General features: G+C 46.1%; 2 long non-coding RNA genes across 2 annotated transcripts in view; one reads left to right on the forward strand and one right to left on the reverse strand.

The window, feature by feature from the left end:
* LOC310766217 overlaps positions 1 to 23,023 on the reverse strand; it is a 195,960-nt gene that overhangs the window by 54,892 nt on the left and 118,045 nt on the right. The gene's annotated exons all lie outside the window — the stretch shown is intronic.
* On the forward strand, positions 21,676 to 22,522 carry LOC310766942. The gene is made up of 2 exons (XR_014550541.1): positions 21,676 to 22,206; positions 22,284 to 22,522. It is a non-coding gene; the product is annotated as an uncharacterized lncRNA (long non-coding RNA).

A 23,023-nucleotide genomic window follows, 5' to 3' on the forward strand; every position in this document is an offset into this window, starting at 1 on the left:
TATCCCAATGGCAATCAGTCTAGGCTGCTTATTAGCTGCAGTGCCGAGTTCTGTAAGCAGAATGGTTGGCGATGCGTGCATGGGAACCCAGACGTTCTTTCAGAACAGTTTGACTCAGATGAGGAAGAGGAGGAGGACGAAACTGAACCTGTTGCTGAGGAACACAGTCCGCAGTCACCGGAGTGCCCAAGGGAGAGGTTCCGAACCCCTCCGAAGGGAAGTCCCAAAACCCCTCCACAGGTCTCTGTTAAGTCTGAGCCATAGAGTGAGCCATCCTCACCTACAGGTCCAGTTGTGAGGCACAAAAGGCGCAGCAGGTCAGAGGGGGAGGTCTATGACACAGGGGATGGGTTTGTCTGGACTTAGTGAGTCAGAGGGGGTGCAAGAGTTCACACTGAGGAGATCAGTGAGCTCAACCAAGGGAAAGCCACCTGGCAGGTACGAAGCTACTAGTGTGTGGGCTGGTTTGGCTAGGTGTGAACCTGAATCCTTTGAGGATGTTCAGAAGTTGCCTCAGAAAGAAGCTAGCAAATGGCATGAGGTGATGCAGAAGGAGATGAACTCAATGGAGTCTCTGGGTGTGTTCTCCCTCACACATTTGCCGGCTGGCAAACAGGCTGTGAGTTGCAGATGGGCTTGTCGTCTTAAGAAGCTGGAGAACCGCAATACAAAGCTAGGTTAGTGGCAAGAGGTTTCACGCAAAGGAATCATAGAATCATAGAGTTGGAAGAGACCACAAGGGCCATCGAGTCCAACCCCCTGCCAAGCAGGAAACACCATCAGAGCACTCCTGACATATGGTTGTCAAGCCTCTGCTTAAAGACCTCCAAAGAAGGAGACTCCACCACACTCCTTGGCAGCAAATTCCACTGTCGAACAGCTCTTACTGTCAGGAAGTTCTTCCTAATGTTTAGGTGGAATCTTCTTTCTTGTAGTTTGGAACCATTGCTCCGTGTCCGCTTCTCTGGAGCAGCAGAAAACAACCTTTCTCCCTCCTCTATGTGACATCCTTTTATATATTTGAACATGGCTATCATATCACCCCTTAACCTCCTCTTCTCCAGGCTAAACATGCCCAGCTCCCTTAGCCGTTCCTCATAAGGCATCGTTTCCAGGCCCATTTTGGTTGCCCTCCTCTGGACACGTTCCAGTTTGTCAGTGTCCTTCTTGAACTGTGGTGCCCAGAACTGGACACAGTACTCCAGGTGAGGTCTGACCAGAGCAGAATACAGTGGCACTATTACTTCCCTTGATCTAGATGCTATACTCCTATTGATGCAGTCCAGAATTGCATTGGCTTTTTTAGCTACCGTGTCACACTGTTGGCTCATGTCAAGTTTGTGGTCAACCAAGACTCCTAGATCCTTTTCACATGTACTGCTCTCAAGCCAGGTGTCACCCATCTTGTATTTGTGCCTCTCATTTTTTTTGCCCAAGTGCAATACTTTACATTTCTCCCTGTTAAAATTCATCTTGTTTGTTTTGGCCCAGTTCTCTAATCTGTCAAGGTCGTTTTGAAGTGTGATCCTGTCCTCTGGGGTGTTAGCCACCCCTCCCAGTTTGGTGTCATCTGCAAATTTGATCAGGATGCCCTTGAGTCCATCATCCAAGTCGTTGATAAAGATGTTGAATAAGACCGGGCCCAAGACAGAACCCTGTGGCACCCCACTAGTCACTCTTCTCCAGGATGAAGAGGAACCATTGATGAGACCCTTTGGGTTCGGTCAGTCAGCCAGTTACAAATCCACTGAGTGGTAGCATAGTCAAGACCGCATTTTACCAGCTTCTTTACAAGAATATCATGGGGCACCTTGTCAAATGCCTTGCTGAAATCAAGGTAGGCTACATCCACTGCGTTCCTTTCATCTACCAGGCTTGTAATTCTGTCAAAAAACGAGATCAGGTTAGTCTGACATGACTTATTTTTCAGAAATCCATGCTGACTATTGGTGATCACAGCATTCCTTTCTAGGTGCTCACAGACTGTTTGCTTAATGATCTGCTCCAGAATCTTCCCTGGTATTGATGTCAGACTGACTGGGCGGTAATTATTTGGCTCCTCTCTTTTCCCCTTTTTGAAAATAGGGACAACATTTGCCCTCCTCCAGTCTGCCGGGACTTCGCCTGTTCTCCAGGAATTCTCAAAGATGACTGCCAGTGGTTCTGAGATCACATCTGCCAGTTCTTTTAATACTCTTGGATGCAGTTCATCTGGCCCTGGAGACTTGAATACATCTAGACTATCCAAGTATTCTTGTACTATCTCCTTAGTTATTCTGGGCTGTGTTTCCTCTGCTGAATCATTTGCTCCAAATTCTTCAGGTCGGGCATTGTTTTCTTTATCGGAGAAGACTGAGGCAAAGAAGGCATTGAGGAGTTCAGCCCTTTCTGTGTCCCCTGTTTGCATTTCACCATCTTCTCCTCTGAGTGACCCCACTGTTTCTTTGTTCTTCCTTTTGCTATGAACATACCCATAAAAGCCTTTTTTGTTGCTTTTAACCTCTCTAGCAAGCCTGAGTTCATTCTGTGCTTTAGCTTTTCTGACTTTGTGTCTACACGTGCTGGCTATTTGTTTGAATTCCTCTTTGGTGGTTTCCCCCCTTTTCCATTTTTTGTACACATCCTTTTTTAATCTTAACTCAGTTAAAAGTTCTTTAGATAGCCACCCTGGCTTCTTTAGGCACCTTCCATGTTTCCGTCTCATTGGTATTGCCTGAAGTTGTGCTTTTACTATCTCCCTCTTAACAAACTCCCAGCCATCATGAACTCCCTTTCCTTTTAGTATTACTGTCCATGGGATCTCACCCAGCACTTCCCTAAGTTTTATGAAGTCGGCTTTCTTAAAGTCAAGAAATTGAGTCCTAGTATGCTTGGCTGCTCCTTTCCGCTGTATAGTAAACTTCAGAAGAGCATGATCACTCGCGCCTGATGATCCTTCCACTTCTACCCCACTAACCAGGTCATCAACATTGGTTAGGACCAGATCTAAAATGGCTGTTCCTCTTGTTGCTTCTCCCACTTTCTGGACAATGAAGTTGTCTGCAAGGCCAGTGAGGAATCTGTTTGACCTTATGCTCTTGGCTGAGTTTGACATCCAACAAATATCCGGGTAATTGAAGTCCCCCATTACTACTATCTCCCTTCCTTTTGCATGCTTGGCCATCTGTTCCAGGAAGGCATCATCTATGTCCTCTGTTTGGCTTGGGGATCTATAGTAAACTCCCACAATGAGGTCACTGTTATTCTTCTCTCCCTTAATTTTGACCCAAATGCTCTCACTTTGGCTTTGAGGTTCTAAATCTTGGATCTCTTCACAGGTATACACATCCCTGACATATAACGCCACTCCTCCTCCTTTCTTGTCTGGTCTGTTTCTCTGAAATAGATTGTATCCCTCCATTATTACATTCCAATCGTGGGACTTATCCCACCAGGTTTCAGTGATGCCTATTATGTCATATTTAGTTTGCTGTACCAAGAGCTCAAGCTCATCTTGTTTATTTCCCATGCTTTACGCATTAGTGTACAGACATTGAAGTCCATTAATCATTCCCCCGTGTCTCTTATTTAAGGATTTTTTCCTCCCACCACTAGGTCTGCGTGCTGTTTGCTCCATTCGGTCTATGACATTTGGATGATGATCTTCATCAATTGATAGACTCCTACCTTCAGGAGCACTGTCTCCCTCCCCCACATTAGTCAGTTTAAAGCCCTCCTGATGAGGTTTCTGAGATTTTTTGCAAAAACATTCCTCCCAACCGTTGTGAGGTGCAGCCCATCGCTTGCCAGAAGTCCATCTTCAAGAAACTGCAGTCCGTGATCTAAGAATCCAAACCGTTCCTGTTTACACCATTTGCGAAGCCAGTTGTTCACTTCCACTATTTTTCCCTCTCTCCCTGGGCCACGTCGTTCAACTGGGAGGACAGATGAGATGACAATTTGTGCATTTAATTGCTTCAATTTCCTGCCCAGAGCCTCGTAATCTCTTTTGATCTTCTGGAGGCTATTGCTTGCAGTTTCATTGGTTCCCACAAGAACCAAGAGGAAGGGGTATTTGTCAGTGGGTTTTATGATTTTAAGATAATCATACACTTGTGAAATAATTTTCTTTTTGTCAAGTATTGATTCTCTTTCAAATCTAGATGTTTCCTTTGCAATTTCTTGTTTTGAATCTATAGCTAGTCTTTGGTGTAGCTGGAAATATTGTAGCCAGTCTGTTAGCGAGTTTTTAATTTCCTCATATTGCTTCAATGTTGGCTTATCCTTATCTACTTCTAAGACTGATGTTGGCCATTCCCCTTTCATATTTCTTTTTTAACTGCCATGGCTTCTGTGGGTGACGAGCACAGGGGTATCTTGGGCTCCAATATTCCTTTATATTTAATCCATATTTTGTATAACGATTTCCACGTTGAAGACATTATTGCAATGGGCAAATAGCAGGATTTAGAAATTAGTCACACACAAAAAAACCCATTCTTATCTTTCTTGCCTCTTCATGTGCATATGTGTGCAGCGGAGTAGCTAGGGGGCGTGTCGAGTCACCCATGTGGGCAGGGCAAGCCTCTCCAACACTTGGAGCCTCTTCGCTGCCTCCCCCTCAGCTGTAGGGCGTCTGAGGGAGAGGTAGTAGGCAGACGCAAGTCCCACACTGCTGTTTCAGGCAGCGCGGAACATGCAGGTGCCTAAGCCACCACCTCACTCCTAAAAAGTTTCGTGAGCACAATTTTTGTAAAACTGATTTTGTCACACACACACCCTCAGTGATGACATCTGAGGCAAACTGCACCCCTGCACCCCACCTTCCTCCTCCACTGTATGAGAGTGATGGGTGAGAAGAAGTCTTGTTACTCTTTGTGCTAAATGAAGCCAGTCAGAGTGGAAGGAACTGAGTCAACCACTGAGGAACTGGTGACCCTCAATGGTGGTTGGACTCTTGCGCCCATCACCCCTGATGTTGGCTGGGGCAGATGGGGGCTGGAGTCCAGGAATATCTGAAGGGCTGCAGGTTCCCCATTCTTGCCATGAGGGCTCCGTTGGGACAACTCCCATAACCCCATTTCATTGGCTAGGTGGCTGGAGATAATGTGAGCTGCAGTCCAGCAGCAAATTCTCCAATCTTGACTTGGTGGATTGAAGTGCTGCAGGCTGTAGAAGCTGGGTGGGTCAAGGCCCCTGTCTGAGATGACCTTTTGATTCCCTTGCATGTCCTACCCAAGATACAGCAAAGTTGTTTAACTGAGTGACAACATAAGCTTTTTTGGTAACCCTTCTATAAATCTGTACACTGAGATTGGCAGATGTGTCAATGCTAAAAATAAAGCATAGGCGGACAATTGTATTTGGAGAGATATTCCAATAAACTCAGATTGGAGTCTCCCGGTGCTAGAACAAACTGTCTAAAAATAACTTTCACTTTTTGCCTATGCATAGAGCATAGATGGGCAAGATCTCCCAAGCCCATCTTGGATGAACTTGGATGAGAAAACTATTTTTTTTTCTCCTGAGCCCAACTGAGGCTCTCACTCTCTTTAAAAATCTAGAACAGAGTCAAAATGGCCCTCCCTCAAATTCTCCACTTACTTTGTGGGTGGTAAAATAAGGAAGGTCATTTCACTGAATATTCTCCAAGGGAGGACTGAAAATCTCCAGGAGGAGTTGGAGAGGGAAAACTTTCAAAGAATTGTCAGAATTTCTTTCCTCTCAGCCTTCCTTCAACCCTGCTCCCATTCAGTGTAAAAGAAAAATGTTTCCCTAGTACAAATTCAGAGGCCGCATGGGCAAAATTGGTGAGGGGAAGTCCACCTATGAAGTTAACCAAGGAAGAATGGTCTTCCTCTTCTGTATTCAGATTTTTTGTTTTGGGTTCCTCCACCCTCTCAATTATGCCCCTATTCAAAGTAGTGAAGTAATGTTTCTCCATTGCATTGCATTGAATGGAAGGGGCAAGAGGAAGGAACTTGTATCTGATTTGCATTTTAATTCAAACTGGAGAAGAATTCGGGTCTTGAAATGCATGTCCTCTGTCCGCTTTGAAACTCCTGAAGGTCTTCTCCAAACCAAAGTTTGGAGAAGTGTGCTGGTTTCACTAGCATAGAAAACTACTGCTCCATTTCTTCTGGACAATAAGAGCACATCCAGATGTATGTACTTTTCTACCTGTTTGTGAAAGGGAATGGCTTTATAGATGTACTTCACCCTCCCAGAGCTAAATAAATAATACTATGACAAACTGAATACTGTCACTTGTAATGATTATGCAAGTACAGCAATTTTATTATTTTATCCAACATCCTGTTCTCCCTGTGGCCAACCAGATGCCTATGAGAAGCCCTCAAGGAGCAACTGAGCACTACAGTGCTCTCCTCCCCATTTGCAGTTCCCAGCAACATTTGCGGCCATTCCTAACTGTGTAGTGCATCAATGACAGAACCATAATAAAATCCAGAGTCAGGCCACCGGGATTAAAATATCTTGCTTTTCTAACACATTGCTTTAAAAAATCCATCCACCTTAAAAACACAGACATTTAAAACAAATTACTAATAAAATCACACGATTAAATTTATGGCACATGACTGCAGTTCTGTGCATGGCTGGGAGTAAGCACCATTGAACACAGTGGTGCATATTTCTGCTGTATAGGTTCAATTTTTAAAACACATTTGGTTTTAGCAAATGACATCCAGACAGCAGAAACGCAACATTTTACTTTTAATTAGCAATGCAAACAACTTTTTGTTATTTATTTATGGAATTTTACAACAAAATCAAACAGTCCCCAGTCTCCGCACCTCCCCATTGCTTCTTTTTATCTAAGTTGTATATAGAAGTAGGAGAAGGTCTGTGGCAATTTAAAGACTTAACTGTATTTATTTGTAGGGCATACTTCCTCAGGTGCAGAATGGGTGGCAACAACAACATAGTATTAGTATTATTAATAATGTACAGTGGTACCTCAGGTTAAGTACTTAATTCGTTCTGGAGGTCCGTTCTTAACCTGAAACTGTTCTTAACCTGTGGTACCACTTTACCTAATGGGGCCTCTCACCACTGCCGTGCGATTTCTGTTTTCATCCTGAAGCAAAGTTCTTAACCCAAGGTACTACATCTAGGTTAGTGGAGTCTGTAACCTGAAGTGTCTGTAACCTGAAGCATCTGTAACCCGAGGTTTATGCAATCTGAACTCTGGTGAACTGAGTTGGCCTCTCTCTGCAGAGCAGCCATAAAGTGTCCCAGCTGTGGCTAGAATGGGCTGAACTTCTTTGATCTGCACTGACAGGAAATTGACTCAAAACACAGGGACTTCCGGTCTAGCACGGACATCAAAGAGAAGCGCGGAACGACCACTCTCGTAATTCTGAGCAGTGCGGGGGTTTTTTAGGGGTCCGTAAAGACTCTACGGGCCTCAAAACCTCAAGGGGGATACCTTGGGGGTGGAGCACCCAGGGGCGCCCAGGCGTGCTCTCCTGTTTCTCAGGTTTTAAATAAAAATCCGGGGACAGGATAGAGCTGCGGGCGCGAAAGGGGAAGCACCTTGGACACCGTGCTGTGCAGTCTCAAGCTTCTGATGGAAAGTGCTAAACTTCCACGAGGAAACTGAATTCCTAGAAATACGACACGTTTAAAAACTGACTACCGTAAGGAATTCAAGGAATTTGGTCAGCTGAGAGATGTAAAAAGGGAGTCCGTCCCTGCTGCAGTGTCAAAGATGGGGCAGAGAACAAAGACATGAGAGCAAGACGGAAGTGAAAGTTTCCTGCTGAGTAAGTGTAAGCTGAAAGATCTCAGAAGTAACGCGCTGAGGCAAGTATCATTTTAAAACGTTGGAAGAGGGACAGAGCTTAAAAAGAACTTGGTATCTCCTTCTCTGAGAAGACTTGATGACTTGGTCGGAGAAACAGTAACGTGATCAAACCTCAATCCAGAGACTTGGTTACTTTGTATAGACCCCTGTATAAAGCTAAGGGGGGAGGTCTGCAACAGCGTAAGGGACTGACAAGGGAAAGTGGAGCAGTTAGAAGTATCTTTGTTCCTTATTTTCCTTATTTCCCCTGGATTTAATGGATATAGCAGAGGCTTGAAATTAAACTGCGACTATCCTCATCCCCCCTGGAGTATGAAAGGAGGTGTGATGGGATGATGAGCTGCTTGTGCGTGAAATTCTTAGTCCCTCAGAGTTTGGCTAAGTCCACAAACCTCTGTCTGTAACGGAGCTCCTTAAGCATGGCTCCGTCAGTCGCTGGTAGAATCCGACAGTGGGCGTTTACGGAATTTCTTCCAGCATAAAAGCTCCTTAACGGAAACGCGCCTTCTGGACTCTCGGCGTGACAGTTTCCGGCGAGCAATGGGTGTCCCTATAGGAGGTCCTGAAACCTCCCCACTGTTTTCGCTGGAAGTGTCTCTGAGCCATCCCTCCGACTTACTTTCCCTTGGAGCTCCTTCTCTCCCCCTGCTGGTTCCCTCCTCAGCTGATAAGTCTCTCCCAACCTCTGCGAGCCCTTTCGCCTCCTGTTCTTTCGATGGCAGTTCCCTGACAGGAGGAAAGAAGACTAACTGGGGGAATATCCTATATTTATATGTATATTTTTTGAGGATTAAGCCACCAAGTGGCTAGAAGTTTATGTTTCAACTCCCTGAGCTGATTACAGTTATATTTGGATTTATGGACTTATATGGACTTGCTTGGACTTTTATTTGGACTTTTAAGTTGGACTGAGTTTACAAGAGGTGGAAGAAAAGAAGAGGACAGAAGAGGACCCTCAAACTAAACAGTATTTGAGTTATTGTTAGATGGGCTTTTTATGATGAAATAAACATTTTGGACTGAGTTGGGAAGGTGACATTTAAACTGTGATACAATTTGGGACAATGTTTATATATCTTTGATGTGTACTATTCCCTATCTCTCTCCCCCTCTCTTCAGAATAATATTTGATATATAGTTTTCATAGAGTTGATATAGGTGCAAAGGGGTGAATTTCAAAGTGTTTGGTTAAGATAAGAACTTTAAGTCAATGTGAGGAAAAGGGAAAGAAAGACCCCTAGAGGCCATTATCTAAATCACAATTTCTTACAAACATGATTTCCAGCTCTCTGGTGTAACTACCCCCCCCAGTGGTGAAATAACTTAATATTGATTTATTTGTATAAAAATGTCAGGAAAAAATGGGGGGGGGAATTGGAGGAACTCCAGGTGACCGAAGACAGTCAAAACAGGATGAAATTAAAGATTTAGATATTCTTTGGTTGAAAATAAAGGAAGAATTCAAACAAAATGAACAATACATGGAGAAAAAATTGGTGGAAGTGCAGGAAACCCTGGATACAACAATAGAGGGAGTGGTGGGGGAATTGTCAAGTAAAATCAAAGACTTAACAGTTAGATCTAAAACGACAGAAGACCTAGCAAAACGAACTCAGAAGGAAGTTAAGGAAAATAGAAAAGAGTCAGATAGAATAAAAGAGGACTTGGTTGAGGTCAGCAAAATACAAGAGCAGATCTGGGACAATATGGCTCTGATGGAGATGAGGCAGAAACAGAAAAACCTAAAATTCAGAGGGGTAGCAGAAGAGCCAAATGAAGATATTAAAACAAAAATGATTAAAGAACTGGCAAGATGGATGGATATGAAGGAAGAAGAAATTGAGTACACAATTGAGAATGTGTTTAGAATTAAGGTGAGATATGTAAAAGCTAAAACTAAAAAACTACCTGGAGATTGTTTGATGATCTTTAATTCACTAGAGATGTGAAATGCAATTCTGAGAATGAGTTATAATAACAGGTTATTAATTGATGGAAGACCAATTATATGTAAAGAGATTCCTATTAGATTCCTACGAAAAAGAGACGGGTACAAACAACTGGTGACGTTACTGAAGAAAAACGGAATCCAACATAGGTGGGAAGACATTAGCAAAACCACCCGAATTTAATTTCCCCTCTCTGTAACAAATGATTAAAGAAATGACGTTGAAATTGATAACTTGGAATATTCATGGGCTTAATGAAAAATCTAAACAAAATAAAGTTGAACATGTTTTGAAGAAAAAGAATGTTGATGTAATTTGTTTACAGGAAACTCACATTGCTAAAAAACATAGACATGTACTGATCAATAAAAGACTGGGAAAAGAGTTTGTAACGTCCGATGTTAACAAAAAAAGAGGGGTGGTGCTATATATAAAGGAGAGATTAGACCCAAAATTGATTAGCAAAGATGATGAGGGGAGAGTCATTGTGGTACAAATTTCATTGCAGGGTGAGAAGATAATCCTTGTGGGAATATATGCCCCTAATGATAATAAGGCGGATTTTTTTGGAAGATTAGAGGAAAGATTGGTGGCATTTATGAACCAGAAGATAATTCTGATGGGAGATTGTAATGGAGTGGTAATGCCAGAAATTGATAGAATGTCAAAGAGAAAAAACATAAATGAGGGTAAACTGCCCAGGAATTTCTTTGAATTGGTTGAGAATTTTGGTCTAATAGATATTTGGAGGTGGAAATACCCAATTACAAAACAGTTCACTTTTTCTCGGAGCCCCACCAAAGCTCGAGTCGGATAGACTATGTTTGGGCCTCCAAAGAATTGGTCTCCAGAGTAAATGAAATTGAGATCACTCCACGAACTCTATTGGACCATAATTCGATCTATTTGGAATTAAAAGGTGAAGAACAATCCTCATTTAGATGGAGGATGAATGACACTTTGTTTGAAAATCCAAAAATAGCAGAGAAAGCGAAAGAGACAATAAAGGATTATTTTGATTGGAATTTACACAAAGAAACTAGTTTGGACACTGTGTGGGACGCGAGTAAAGCTGTCATGAGAGGTTTTCTAATTCAGCAAAACAGTCATAAAAAAAAGAAAGAGAAAGGAAAAAAGAGGAAATCCTGGTTCAACTCATGGACAATGAGAAAAAATTGACAATAAGACCAAAAGATGAACAAATTAAACAGACTATTAAAATGTTTCAAACTCAGTATTCCATGTTGGTGAATCAAGAAGTGGAATGGAAATTAAAACTAATGAGACACAAATTTTTTGAATCAGCAAATAAAACCGGGAAACTTTTGGCATAGCAGCTGAGAAAGCGTCAAAGTCAAAACATAATCAACAAAATCAGGATATCGGAACAGTTAATGGAAGACCCAAAAGAAATAAGAAGAGCTTTTCAAGGATTTTATAAGGAGCTTTACCGGAAAGAAAAAGAAGACATAAAAAAGATAGAAAGATATCTGGAAATTCATAAAGGGAAGCAGATATCTTTAGAGGAAAGAGAACTATTAAATGCCCCAATAGCAAACCAAGAAATCCAAAGGTCAATAAAGAGAATGAAACAAGGCAAAACCCCAGGACCGGATGGTTTAACCGCTAAGTATTGCAAATCACTTGGTGAGCAGCTGATACCAGTCCTAGGGGAAGTAATGAATGCTATTTTACAAGGAAAAGGGAAAGTACCAAACTCCTGGAAGGAGGCGTATATAGCGCTGATCCCCAAACAAGACACAGACCACCAGAGTGTCAAAAATTTCAGGCCAATATCATTGTTAAACAATGATTATACACTTTTTGCGAATATCATGGCCAACAGATTGAAGACAATATTAAATGATTTAATTCATAAAGACCAAGGAGGTTTCTTACCAGGCAGGCAATTAAAAGATAATGTGAGACATATTATTAATGTTTTGGAATACCTGGAGGTAAGAAACGATAAGCCAGCCATATCGATGTTCATTGATGCTGAAAAAGCATTCGATAACGTTTCTTGGTCATTTATGAAGAAAAGTATGGAAAACATGGGGATCTGTGGCACCTTTTTAAGAGGTATCGAGGCAATCTGTTCAGAACAGAAGGTGAAATTGATTGTGAATAACACCTTGACAGACTCATTTGATATTACAAAGGGTACCAGACAAGGGTGCCCTTTGTCCCTGTTACTGTTTATCATAGTATTAGAAGTATTAATAAATTGCCTGAGAGGAATGACAGAGATAAAAGGTGTCAGAATAGGTGCCAAGGAATTCAAGCTCAAGGCCTATGCGGATGATCTGGTACTAACCTTAGAAGAACCTCGAGAAAGTGTCAAAATAGCATAGGAAGAAATGGAAAAATTTGGACAACTGGGAGGATTTAAATTAAATAAGAGAAAGACTAAAATCTTAGGCAAAAACTTAGAAAAGAGTGAGGGAGGTAGAAAGATTGGAACAAGAAAGTGAAATTAAGGTGGTCAAAAAAGTAAAATATTTGAGAATTTGGATGACGGCTGTCAGGGGCTCGGGAGCAGGAGCACAGGGGAGAGAGGAAATGGAGAGCGAAGGGGAAGAATCCGAGGGCAGCGTAGGGGAGTATGACAGTGACCCGAGAGATTCCATGAGCTTCTCCAGCGAATCAGAAGATTCCCAAAAGGGGGCGCCGATGGTCAGGGCAAGGGGGGTCCCAGGGGGGACGCACCAGAAACAAGGAGCCAGCGGGAACCCCCAAAGCAGCAGCGGGGGATCAGGACCAATTTCCCCACCAGAGCGTAGTGGGGGGGAAGAGTCACGTGTCAGGACCAGCGTCTCCTCCAGCGGGGAGAGAAGATGAGTCAGGGCTGACCACGCCTCCATTGGAGAGTGGGGGAATGGAGGGGAGGTCAGTTGCAGCTAGCCTCCCCGAAGGGGGAAGCAGTGACAGCAGCAGTGAAACGGTCAGGAGGAAAGTTGCCGGCTGGGCGCGCGCGCCAAGTTCAAATGTACAGGCGCGAGGGACAGCAGGAGACCCGGATTGGGAACCAGCTCCTAAAGCCCGCCGGAGGGAGGGGGAAGACTCAGGGGATTCAGCGTCAGAAGAGTCTAGAAAGGGCGAGACCCCGACGGACAGGCGGAACCAGAGGAGGAAAGAGCAGAGGAAGAGGTGGAGCAAGGCTAGAGTCCTAAACTGGTGTCTGGGGGGAGGAGATTCAGACGGAGCTTCAGCGGTCTAGAGTTTGAGACGTAGAGCTGCACGCTGCGGCTGTGGAAGTGAAACTGAACTTCAATAAAGACTTTCGTACTTAACAACGAAGCGGCGTTGGTCCTTTGTGAGCTGGGATCTCGGGCAGCTCTGACAGTAAGCTCCGTCTCACATAGAATTTAACCCTCGCAGCGTGAGTTGGCGCAGCGAGGGGCAAAACTTGGTGTTTTGCGAGCTCATGAAGATAGGCAAAGATGACTACGGAGGAGAAGGTGACAAAACTGCAAAACGCAGTCACGACGCTTTACGCAGAAGTAGCAGCATCCAGGAAAAGAGAAGAAGAAGCAGTAGCGCTCTGCCGGGATCTGCAGACCAGGTGGGAACGTTTGGGCAAGGAGGGGCTGCCAGGACCAAAGCCGGAGGGAGTTGGCCTCAGGAAGAGGGGGGGCAGCATAGTAGCCCACTTCGACGGGAACCTGCAGCAGTATCCTAACTTCAGAGCCGACATAGTTTTCGCGCTCAATTTGCTTCGGAAAGACTTTAGAGATGAGGAAGAGAAAGTGGGCTTCATAATTACTCATCTGCATGGGGAAGCTAAATCGTGGCTGCGGAATTTATGGCGCGAAAATGATCCCGCCCTCCAAGATTCCAACGCATTTATCAAAGCTATGGACACTTGTTTTAAATCAACGGTAGATGTGGATGTGGCCAGGAGGGAAATGCATGGGCTGCAGCAGGGCAAAGCCACGATGAGACAATATCACTCCCGCTTTTTTGCGTTAGTGAATGTGCTGGGCTGGCAGAAGGACTCCGTTGCCGTCAGGGATCTGTTCTGGGAGGGACTAAATGGGGCCGTGAAAGATGAGCTGGCAAGGGGAGAAAGACCTAAAAGCACCACAGAAGTCGTCCAGAGAGCGCTGGCGATAGGGGTGCGCCTGGAAGACCGGCCTTGGAGCAGGGAGGAAGGACGTAGGACAAGCACACCAGCCAGAACAACTCCCTTCCTACCCAGAGAGACAGGGCGCGCGCTATCCACGCCTCCACTGGGGAGGGGAGAAGAGCCGATGGAGATAGGTGGTGTCAGGGCTCAGACAGCAAGCAGAGCCCAAACACCAGGAGCAGTCAAGGCGAAGGCTCCTAGAGGGAGCAGGAAGTGTTACATCTGCGACAGTGCACAGCACATGGCCAAAGAGTGTCCCCAGAGGATCCAGAAGCACACTGCAGCCTCAGCAACAGTAAGGGGAGCAGTTCAGCAGGGGGAACAGCTGCAGGGAAACGAAGAAGCCTGGTTGGAAGCAGAAGCACTGGGGCCCAGCCAGGAGAGTCAGTGAAGCGGTCCCCAGAGATTTTACAGCCCACAGACCCCCTCCCACCCAAACCAGTGGTGCAACTCACCGCATCGCTCCAGCTGCCCAATGGGCTCACCCTGGAAGTCCCAATTACCATTGACTCTGGTAGCAACGCAGACTTTGTAGGAGTGGACTTCATCAAGCAACATCGCATAGCACTCCTACCAGCCACGATGCCCCTAAACGTCGTCACGGTCGATTGCAGGAAGATACTGGGAGGAGAGGTGGTACAGCAAACACCGCCTATGGTAATGCAAATTGGAAACCACTGCGAAGTCATCAGCTTCAACGTCACCCACCTGTCGGACACGCCCATAGTGTTGGGCATGAGTTGGCTGGATAGGCACAGCCCGGCATTAGCATGGTACCAGCGGCAATTGACCTTCTGCTCTTCCTACTGCGCAGAACACTGCGTCCGGACCCGCCAGGAAGAGGAGGGGCAAGAGGATGAACCGCAGCTACACCTAGGCATGGTGCAAGCGGTACCCAACAAGTACAAGGAGTTATTGGAGGTCTTCCGCGAGAAGGAAGCAGATAAGCTGCCTCCCCACAGGCCTTACGACTGCAAGATTGACCTCCTGCCGGGGGCGACGCTGCCGACTGGAAAACTGTATTCCATGTCTGAGGACGAACTGCAAGAACTCAGGGAGTTCATAGATCACAACTTGAAGCGGGGATTCATCCAAGAATCCAAAGCAGTGGGGGGGCAGTCCCGTGTTTTTAGTGAAGAAGAAAGACACGCCCCAACGGAGGCTCGTTGTTGATTATAGAATCATCAATTCCAGGACGAAGCCCACAGCATTCCCCATGCCCAAGATCGACGACCTGCTCGCGACGGTGAGGAAGGGACGACTCTTCACCAAGTTGGATCTACGAGGGGCGTACAACCTCATACGCATGCGGGAGGGCGATGAGTGGAAGACGGCCATGTTTACACCTTTAGGCACCTATGAATATCGCGTAATGCCTTTTGGTCTGCAAAATGGCTCCCATTGTTTCCAAGCTTTCATGCATCACGTGTTAGCGGGACTCCTCTACAAGAAGTGCGTCTGCTTCCTGGACGACATCCTGATCTTCTCGGAATCGCAGGAGGCTCACGAGGGGGACGTCAAGGAGGTCCTGCAGAGGCTACGGGAGCACAGACTTTACGCCAAACTAGAGAAGTGCCAGTTCGACATGACGGAGGTGGATTTCCTGGGCTACAAGCTGTCCGACAAGGGACTCGCCATGGACAGCACCAAGGTCCGCGCGGTGTTGGACTGGAAGAGCCTGCGCAATCGGAAGGAGGTCCAGAAGTTCGTCGGCTTCGCCAACTTTTATCGCAAGTTCATCAAGGGGTTCGCGAAGGAGACGGCGGCCATCACGGACACCCTCAGCTCCAAGAAGAAGAAGTTCACCTGGACGGACCAGGCGGAGCAGTCCTTTCGGAGACTCAAGCGTCTCTTCGCGTCCGAAGAACAGCTGCTACATGTAAACCCCAGCAAACCAATGAGGGTTGAGACGGACGCCTCGGACAGAGCGGTGGGGGCGGTCCTGTTGCAGCAAGATCCGCAAGGGGACTGGAGGCCATGGGCATTCTACTCCAGGAAACTCAGCAAGTCAGAACAGAACTACACCATCTGGGACAGGGAGTTGCTGGCCATTCATGCAGCCTTCAAGGCGTGGCGGCACTTCCTCGTCGGAGCCAGACACACAGTGCAGGTCCGCACGGACCATAAGAACCTGGAGTACTGGCGCACGGCGCGGTTCCTGAACCAGAGACACATCCGCTGGGCGGAGTTCTTTGCGGATTTCGATTTCCGGATAGAATACATCCCGGGAGACAACAACGTCATGGCGGATGCACTGTCCAGGAAGCCGCAGTATCTCGAGGAAGCGGCACCGGTGGCGGCCAAACACATTTTCGCACCGAAAGCGTGGGCGTGCGCTTCAGCCGCCGTGGACCTGGACGCGGTGCGTCGAGCGCTGCAGACGGATTCGTTCGCACAATCCAAGATGGAGGAGGTGCGAAGAGGCACAGCGAAGGACGACGAGTTCCAGATACGAGACGGACTGCTCATCCGCAAAGGGGCTCTCTACGTACCCGGAGACGACCTCCGCGCGAAAGTCCTGCAGCAGTTACACGACGCGCCCAGCGCTGGGCACCGGCAAGGACAAGACGGCGGAATTAGTAACCAGAGACTTTTGGTGGCCCAAGATGAGGGGAGAAGTTGCGGATTACGTCTCCAGGTGTGACACCTGCCAAAGGGCCAAGCCAGTACACAGGAAGCCGGCGGGTCTGCTGGAACCCCTACAGACGCCGCTCGAACTGTGGGAGAAAGTGGCCCTGGACTTTGTCACAGATCTGCCCAGCTCGCAAGGCAAAACAGCGGTACTCGTGGTCGTAGACATGTTCACCAAGATGGCGCACTTCATTCCTTGCGCGAAGGTGGCCACAGCGGAACAGACCGCCAAGCTGTTCATAGACCACGTGTTCAAAGCTCACGGCTTGCCGCGGTCCATCCTGTCCGACCGGGGTCGCCAATTCATCTCAAGCTTCTGGCAGAAGCTGCTGGGCATCCTGAACGTCAAGATCAACTTAGCGTCGGCACGACACCCGCAGACCAACGGACAAGCGGAGAGGGTCAACGCCATCATGCAGCAGTACCTGCGATGCTACGCGAATCAACAACCCTCGACCTGGGTGGACTACCTACCGCTGGCCGAGTTTGCCTACATCAACACGAAGCACGGGTCTACAGGGGTGACACCGTTCTTCGCCAACAATGGGCAGCATCCCAGAACCTTCCCGGGGTTAGAGACGAAGGGGGAGGGGGAGCCACGGGGAGCAGAGCACTTAGCAGCAGAGTTACAGGAGGTCCACGAGCAACTCCGAAGGCACTTGGAACTGGCGAAACACGCCTACAAAATGCAGGCAGACAGGCACAGGAGAGTCGGGGAAGACATCCAGGTGGGGGACTGGGTCTGGTTAGCAGCCCAGGCAGTGCCAGCCAGGACGTTAGCTAAGAGGAAGCTCAAACACAAGCAGCTGGGGCCTTACCAGGTCGCGGCACAAATCAATCCAGTGGCCTTCCGGTTGAAACTCCCGGAGGGCTCCAGAATGCATCCAGTCTTTCATAGGTCAGTGCTCACACCCTACAGGGCACCCCACAGGTTTCAGGCGCCAGGGAACGCGCCAGACCCACTTAACAAATCGCCAACAGGGGAGGGGTCACAGAGGGCGACGCCACTCAACGAGGTCATGGAGATTTTGGACTCGAGGTGGGGGGAAGAGGGAGTGGAATATCTCCTCGCCAGGGAAGGTACCCCAGCCAGCGCCAACAGGTGGGTACCGTGCTATGCCGTGGAGGAGCACTACCTCAAAGACGAGTTCCATGCACTCTTCCCACACAGACCTATGCCGGCAGAGTATTTCGACGACTGGCTTTTCACACCCACACTTTCAGCCAGTACGTTCCAGGGTTTTTCATCAGCTGAGGAGACGCCGCCGGAAACAAGCTCCCCGGAGGGGTCACTCTCGGGGTTTGTCACAGACCGCTCCTATTGGTGGGACAATCAACTGGAGGTGGGGTGGAACAGGGAACTGCTGCGGGGACCCTTACACGCAGCCTCACCCGAGGTACCAGGGGGAGGGAAGGACATGGACGTGTTGGGGGAGGATCCTGGATTCGAGCACAACAGCAGAGAGATGGAAGCAGAAGAAATCGACGTCGACGAGCCCATTGTGGTCTGGCCGGATCCCGCTGGCCGGCTGCACACCAGGGGGGAAGAACGGTATCCCGCACTCACACCCACAGCACTGGAGCACCCGGAACCCACACCCGAAGAGGGGGAGGGGGAAGGGGGGCTTCGAGGGGGATGGATGTCAGGGGCTCGGGAGCAGGAGCACAGGGGAGAGAGGAAATGGAGAGCGAAGGGGAAGAATCCGAGGGCAGCGTAGGGGAGTATGACAGTGACCCGAGAGATTCCATGAGCTTCTCCAGCGAATCAGAAGATTCCCAAAAGGGGGCGCCGATGGTCAGGGCAAGGGGGTCCCAGGGGGGGACGCACCAGAAACAAGGAGCCAGCGGGGACCCCCAAAGCAGCAGCGGGGGATCAGGACCAGTTTCCCCACCAGAGCGTAGTGGGGGGGAAGAGTCACATGTGTCAGGACCAGCGTCTCCTCCAGCGGGGAGAGAAGATGAGTCAGGGCTGACCACGCCTCCATTGGAGAGTGGGGGAACGGAGGGGAGGTCAGTTGCAGCTAGCCTCCCCGAAGGGGGAAGCAGTGACAGCAGCAGTGAAACGGTCAGGAGGAAAGTTGCCGGCTGGGCGCGCGCGCCAAGTTCAAATGTACAGGCGCGAGGGACAGCAGGAGACCCGGATTGGGAACCAGCTCCTAAAGCCCGCCGGAGGGAGGGGGAAGACTCAGGGGATTCAGCGTCAGAAGAGTCTAGAAAGGGCGAGACCCCGACGGACAGGCGGAACCAGAGGAGGAAAGAGCAGAGGAAGAGGTGGAGCAAGGCTAGAGTCCTAAACTGGTGTCTGGGGGGAGGAGATTCAGACGGAGCTTCAGCGGTCTAGAGTTTGAGACGTAGAGCTGCACGCTGCGGCTGTGGAAGTGAAACTGAACTTCAATAAAGACTTTCGTACTTAACAACGAAGCGGCGTTGGTCCTTTGTGAGCTGGGATCTCGGGCAGCTCTGACAACGGCAAAAACCATAAATCTATTTAATGACAACTATCAAGCAGTATGGCAGGAGATTAAAAGAGATTTAGAAATATGAGATAGATTAAAGCTGTCAATGATTGGAAAAATGTCAGCAATAAAAATGAATTTATTACCGAAAATGCTATTTTTGTTCCAGACAATCCCGATAATTAAAGGTCTAAGACAATTCAAAGAGCGGCAAAAAACTCTCTCGTGCTTTATATGGCAAGGGAGAAGACCAAGAATTAAATTCAAAATATTGACGGATAAGAAGGAAAGAGGGGGATTCTCTGTACCTGACCTAAAACTCTATTACGAAGCAGCGTGTTTGTGTTGGACAAAGGATTGGATAACCCAGGAGAACCCAGACTTGTTAGATCTGGAGGGATATAACAATAGATTTGGATGGCACTCCTACCTCTGGTATGGTAAGGCAAAAGTGCATAAAGGGTTTACAAACCATGTGCTAAGGGGTGCTTTATTTGAAGTCTGGAACAGAAATAAGAATTTGTTGGAAAGGAAAACACCGTGGTGAGTGTCACCAATTGATATGTTAACAGTCAAAAAATTGAACACAGAAGGGAGAGGCGCCACTTATGAGGAGATTCTAACGAAATCAGAGAAAGGTTGGAAATTGAAGCCCTATAACTGCATTGCCGGGAAATTGACAGGATGGTTGCAATACCATCAAGTTAATGATGTTTTTAAAGATGATAAAAAATTAGGATTCGAAGATAAAAAATCAAAATTCCAAACAGATATTATAGAAAGAAAGTCCAAGTTACTTTCAAAAATGTACAATCTCTTACTAGAATGGAACACAAAAGACGAATTCATAAAAAAGGCCATGATAAAATGGGCTCTTGATTTAGGACATAACATAGACCATGATGCATGGGCTAAACTCTGGAATGAGAGTTTAAAATTTACCACTTGCTCTGCCTTAAAAGAGAATGTTATGAAGATGGTTTACCTTTGGTACCTCACTCCCACCAAATTGGCAAAAATATATAGGACAAGTAGTAAGACCTGTTGGAAGTGCAAGGAAAAGGACGGCGACTTCTATCACATGTGGTGGTCACGAAATAAAATAAAAGAATTTTGGGAATTGATTTATAATGAGTTTAAAAAGATGTTTAAGTATAGTTTTCCCAAAAAGCTGGAAGAATTTTTGCTAGGTTTGGTGGGAGCAGGTATTAAGAAGATAGACCAAAGATTATATCTGTTTGACTCAAAACACACAGAGCAGCAACAGATGTTGGCAAAAACACCTGGTGCACTTTGGTTTATGAACTGAACCACGAGTTCAAATAAGGTTATGCAAACTGAACTGTCAAGTCAATTTGAAAGAAAATTTAACATTGGTATAAGGGAGATATTATCCCCGCTAATGACAATAATTTTATGGATGTCTATAACCTGTTCCAGGAGTATGTTTAAGCTGTGAATCAGTGTAAAAAGGCCAGCTAATATACACAACGGGATATTTACTCTCTTCTTTTTGACATCTTTTTTTGAAATGCTTGAGGGTATGATCACTCCTGTTTTAGGAGCTACCCCTTAAAAGGGGACCGCTCAATACTTTAAATAAATAACTTGGCAGGCTTCCATCATCTGCATGCTCCCCTCTTGTACTAAATATGATTTCCAGATGTGGATGGAAAAATTGGACTAAATGAAAACAAGAAGTTAATGTTCTGTGTCACCATGCACACTAGTGACCATGGTTTGTCCCCACTAGGGCACATGTGAGTCACTGTTTTGATGAGCACATTAGTGTGTCTTATCAATACAAAAGCACTTCCAGGTTTATGTCTCCAAAATCTATCTTGGTGTGTCCTGTCCACATTAGTGGGTAGTGCTAGATGGGATTGTTGGGGGAAAGCAAATAAACTTTCTTCTCCTGAACCTCTAGCTAATGCATGTATTACTTTAAACCACACAAGAGCACTGTTTGTGTAGCAAGCAAGCCAGCATTTGCTCGTAGTCTTTTTCTAAGTTAACTCCACTTGTAAAAGCTGAACCTTTTGTTGTTCTCTCCTGATAAGATGCCTGCTATTGCTCTCTCTTTTTATCTCTACTCATCCTGTAAATAGTTCTTGCCAAGATAATTCTGTTCCTGCATGAATAAAGCTGTAGAAATAAAGAAACTGTACATACACTTCTCAGTTTACTTCACCCAAGCTAACAGGGATGTATTTTGCTGAGGCTGAGCTCCATTATGGACCTGCCTTCAAGCTTATTTCAAGTATGTGTGTTCCAATAGTCCAGACTTGTCCAAAATTGCAGTAATTTATTTTAAATGTGTGTTGCTCCAAGCCATGAAATCTGTTGTCTTTTTTTGTTTGTTTACCTGTCTGGCATACATTGTTTGTTGTTGTTGTTGTTTAGTCACTTAGTCGTGTCCGACTCTTCGTGACCCCGTGGACCAGAGCACGCCAGGCACACCTGTCTTCCACTGCCTCCCGCAGTTTAGTCAAACTCATGCTGGTAGCTTCGAGAACACTATCCAACCATCTCGTCCTCTGTCGTCCCCTTCTCTTTGTGCCCTCCATCTTTCCCAACATCAGGGTCTTTTCTAGGGAGTCTTCTCTTCTCATGAGGTGGCCAAAGTATTGGAGCCTCAGCTTCATGATCTGTCCTTCCAGTGAGAACTCAGGGCTGTATTTCCTTAAGAATGGATCGGTTTGATCTTCTTGCAGTCCATTGGACTCTCAAGAGTCTCCTCCAGCACCATAATTCAAAAGCATCAATTCTTCGGCGATCAGCTTTCTTTATGGTCCAGCTCTCACTTCCATACATCACTACTGGGAAAACCATAGCTTTAACTATACGGACCTTTGTTGGCAAGGTGATGTCTCTGCTTTTTAAGATGCTGTCTAGGTTTGTCATTGCCTTTCTCCCAAGAAGCAGGCATCTTTTAATTTCGTGGCTGCTGTCAGGCAGTGAGAGATTTTACTTTCTTGGGCTCCATGATCACTGCAGCTGGCATACATACCTTTGATTTTTTTAAAAAAAAATTAACACAAGTTTTCTCTACACTTCTGACACAATTTGTCACATTTGTGGGCATCTAAGGTGCAAGAAACATCCAACCAAGCACTCAGAGTGTAGAAGAAGCTCTCCTGCAGGAACCTTAAAAGCAGAACCATTTGCCACAAGGCTACATTACAATGTTTAATAAGTTGGAGTTCTTGTTATTAAATATACTAGCTGATGAATGTGAATACATCGAAACAGGGCCCTGTAAGAATTTAAATGTATTTTCATGTAATATTTGATACATCCAGCTGATGAAGTTGAATACATCGAAACAGGGCCCTGTCCTGGTCTCCAATCCATAACTGACTTCTGCTTAACGATTGAAACTGAGTCTCCATCTGCAAGCTGATAAATTATAAGGATCAACATTATTGTCGAGTGAAAAGGAGAAAATCTTTGTAACGAATTATTGTTTTATACATATCTCTTTGAGTTTGAGTTTGTAATCTCTGTTAGAGTTTGTAATCTCTATTTGAGTTTGTAATCTTTATTAGAAGACATACTTTTGAATGGATTGGTTTTGGTTTCTATTGACTATTGAATTGTGAGTAGGGACCACCCCCATTATTAAAACTTATATTGATCTGAATTCTTGGTTTGCTTCTTTCTTGGCACATTACAATGTTTGGCAGAAAAAACTGAACCCCTGGTTGTCTTACATCACAGACCTTGTGTACAGTAATGCCGTTATCATTGCCTTAATAATCGATGAAGAAAAAGAAGTTCAGAGAAGTTCATTTCTTGATTATACAACCTGATCTACTTAATGGCTAATCTCATTTACTCAGAGCAACCTAGAATTTCTATTGGTGAAGGCCATGTCTATGTGACCTCCTCAGAGTATTTAAAATTGGAAAGCAAATTAATTCATCTAGAGTCATTTCAGTCACTGTTAGCTGGTGCCATGGAGCCTCTAGGGACATTGACCTCTAGGGACCTTGGGGACAGGTAGGTGCCATCTGGTTAAATGCATTCTTTTCCACAAAGTCTAAAGTTT

This window comes from Podarcis filfolensis, assembly GCF_964270895.1.
Source record: "Podarcis filfolensis genome assembly, chromosome: 1".
Taxonomy (NCBI): Eukaryota; Metazoa; Chordata; class Lepidosauria; order Squamata; family Lacertidae; genus Podarcis; species Podarcis filfolensis.